This window comes from Gopherus flavomarginatus, unplaced genomic scaffold (assembly GCF_025201925.1).
Source record: "Gopherus flavomarginatus isolate rGopFla2 unplaced genomic scaffold, rGopFla2.mat.asm mat_scaffold_106_arrow_ctg1, whole genome shotgun sequence".
Lineage (NCBI taxonomy): Eukaryota > Metazoa > Chordata > Testudines > Testudinidae > Gopherus > Gopherus flavomarginatus.
In genome coordinates this window covers 201,048-204,797 of record NW_026114629.1, presented here as the reverse complement: position 1 = coordinate 204,797, position 3,750 = coordinate 201,048, and positions in this window count along the sequence as shown.

Here is a 3,750-nt window from a genome sequence, read left to right as displayed (position 1 = left end):
GCCAATGGTTAACAGGTTACATAATGTCTCCACTGTTGATCTCAAATTAGTAAGTTAACATTTCATTAACACTTTGATAAAACGTTATTAGTATAAAATATATATGTTGAATTCTGATTTGGGGTCCATAGGAATGGAGCAACTCCTTTGACTGTCCAACAGGTACATTCCTAGGGGTTAAAGCAAAGAAACAGTGAAAGTATATGGCAATAAAGATTGTTTTCTGTGTTTTCTGAAGGCAGGCATTTGTCTTTGGGAAGGGAGGTGGAAGGATGCCATATCTTATACTGACATGTGCCAACTTTTCATAAACTCAAGGTTGGATCTCTGGGAAGAACGTCTCCCTACAGAAGAGACTGACACAATAGGAACAGGGATTCTTTGTTCAATCTGCAACTCTGAATAAGACACAATTCTGTAGTTCTTAGCTCCAACACCTGGCAATTTGCTGAACAATCCTATCTTAGTAAACAAGGCTTTCTGTTAACCCAGCTTTCTTTTAGCTGGTCACTATTTGCTAGGCTTCTCGTCCCTTGACCCTACTCTGGACTTTGGGTCTGGAAAAGAGCTGGCACAATCCATAGACCAGGTTGTTATACAAAATGCACATGCATTTTAACCCTTCACGTACAGTAATGGCAAAGTTCTTGGTTCAGGCTTGTAGCAGTGATGGAATAAACTGCAGGTTCAAATCAAGTCTCTGGAGTCCATCCACAGCTAGGATGGGTCATTCAGTCCTTTGTATAGAGATTCAGTTTGTAGCAATGTCCCTCCATAGGTATGAAGCAGGATTGAAGACAAGATGGAGAAGAGGCATCAATCTTTTATAGTCTCTTGCCATGTGGTCTTTGCTTTCTTTGTCCCAAGGACACTCAATCCAGCACTTGGCATAGAAAAACCTTGGAGTTCTGTCCATAGGCAGGTCCCTGCATACCTTGCTGAGTCACAAGGCGTATCTGCCTTCTCTCTATGGGTAGATTGAATAGCTGATGGTCCTTAATTGGCCATCAGGCAGGCTAGGCAGAACTGAAACCAACTTGTCTGGCTGGGGTGTTCCCCGGAAGCAGAGCACAAGTTTGAAATAGGGACAGCATAGAGCCAATATTCATGACTTCAACTACAAAAATGATACACATCTAGAGATAGCATCATTATAATCAACCAATCAGAATCTCTCCATAGACTCCTTACACAACAACCTTTCTACAATTTTGGTTACAAATATAGAACAGTGGCTGCAACAGTGATCTATACAGTTAAAGATTATGTCAATAACGCAACAGGAGGTGACACGGTGTCAGTGAGACTGATACTGGAATACTGCCTCCAGTTTTGGTGTCCTCATTTGAAACAGATGTTGTGAAATTGAAGGTGAAGCAGCAAAGAGCCACCAAATGTTCTGAGGGCTGGAGAAAAATGCCTTCTAGTGAGCTATTGAAAGAGCTCAACCTTTTTAGCTTCTCTAAAGAAGATTGAAAGGTGATTTCATTGAAGTGTTGAAGTGCCTTAATGGAGAAAAAAGATTGAGTGTTAAAGGGCTCTTTAATCGAGCAGAGAAAGAATAACAAGACCCAATGATTGGAAGGTGAAAAGAGACACATTCATGTTACAATTAAGCCCCAAATAGTCAACAGTGAGGATGATTCACCACAGGAACAAGCTACCAAGGAAAGTGGTGGATTCAGCATCTCCTGATGTCAGTCAATGAAGACTAGATGCCTTTCTGGAATGGGTTTGCCCCAAAAGTAGCTCTTGTGTCATACCGAACGCCTGTGATATGCAGGGGGTCAGATCAGATGCTCTACTGGTCTCTTTTGGCCATAAAGTCGACTAATTTCTGAAAAACTGAGTGTAGCATTGGGAGCAGCGTCTGATGTTTTCCTGTCTAACCGGCTTGCTGCCTAGAACGAACGCTCCTTGAGTGAGGTGATCCACAGGGAGTAGCTCAAACCTCCAAAGTGCCTGGCCAGGGGCAGGACATTGGCACAGCAAGGGAGGAGGGTGACAGTGACATCACAAAGGCCTTTTGCAGGACCTCAGACTATTGATCAATGATGATGGGGAGGTGGTGACCTCACAGAGAGATGCTGGCATCAGACAGGCAGGACAGGGGCGAGGGACCAGGGAAACCTCAGAGACCCCTGTGGCTTTGCTTCAGCAAGTCTCCTTCTCCAGGTCTCTCTTTGAGGACTGAGAGATTATTCGGGTTCACGGACCTGAGCGCCAGGAGGAACATCTTTCAAGTTTTCTCGTTCCCTTTTAGTGATTTTACTAGAAAACAGCTGTCCCTGTTTAGAAGGTAAGAGCCTCCTGGAGGTTTGAAACCTGTTCAGTCTGATCCATCTGGTGACAGTTGAATTCTAGGCATGGAAAACACGAGCTTAAGGAGGCAGAATTTTATTCCACACCTGGGATTTTGTCCCTAAGAATCACTGGGGACACTAGGGTTTGTCCTTTTTGTTTCACCATTTCCTCCATCCCTCCCTCCCTCCTTTCTCTTCGTCTCTTGCTTTTCTCCTTTCTCCTGTTCCCCTCCCAACAGCAGGAGAGGGGTGTGTGTGTGTGTGTGTGTGTGTGTGTGTGTGTGTGTGTGTGTGTGTTGCGGGACAGTGCTCTGCAGTTCTCATTGTGGAAGGTCCACCCAAAAATGTGAGGCTGAACTAGGGCTCGGACAGTGATCCCCACCAGTTACCTGGGCCATCCTTTGGGCTCTTTGGTGAGAACCCTCAGCCTCCCGTCCTCAGTCTCTACCGATTGGCTGAGCAGGGGGTTATTGACAGGGAGGAGACTCAGGTCCTTGTTGTTCTCTTTTAAGACCAAGGAAATAAGTCAGAACCAGTTCTGTGTTTGATGAGTTTTGCTGCTTCTCTGCATTAATTGTCTCTGAGCAGTTCATGATTCTCTCTAACATTGCAGTTCTCCTCAAATACTTGCTGAATAATTACTGTCACTGTCATTGGTCTGGAGCTCATCTGAGAACACTTTATTCAGGTCATTCAGTGACTGAAATTCAAGATCCGATGCTTAGTTTGAAAATCAGGGCTCTGGGGGCCTATTCCCAACTCTGCCTCTGACTGGCTGTGTGACCTAACACAAGTCAATTCTCCTTTCTCAGACATAGCTTCTCCCTCTTTCAAGTAGGGATAATAATGATCTGCTCTTACCTACCTCATGGTGCATGGAGGCAGGGCTGGCTCTAGGTCTTTTGCCACCCCAAGCAAAACAAATTTTGGCTGCCCCCACCCCAGCCCTGGGCCCCCCCCCACACACTCTCCTGCTGCCCAAGCCCTGGGCTCCCCCCCCACCTGCACTCCCTGGCACTCCAATTCTGGGCCTCCTCCCATCCGCATCCCCCTGCCATCCCAGCCCTGGGCTCTCCCCTCCACACAAGTGCTGCCCCAGCTCTTAGCTCTCCCCTCCCCGCCCACCAGTGCTCCCCCATCCACACACCCCCTGCCGTCCCAGCCCAGCCTGACTGGCTGTGACCTGAGACAAATCAATTCTCTTTTTCAGCCTGAGTTTCTCCATCTTTTAAGAAGGGATAATAATGATCTACTCTTACCTACCTCACAGTGGGTGGGGGATGGGTATCCATAGGAGAGTGTCACTAGGAGTAGGGCATAATATGAGGTGTCCTATCACGTTTACTCAGAGCACATTAACACATAGAATAGCTGAAACAGTCTATTTTATTTGTTTTTTTTTGTTTTGAAATTGGTAAAAGCAGCAATGACTTAGTTCAGACTGAAG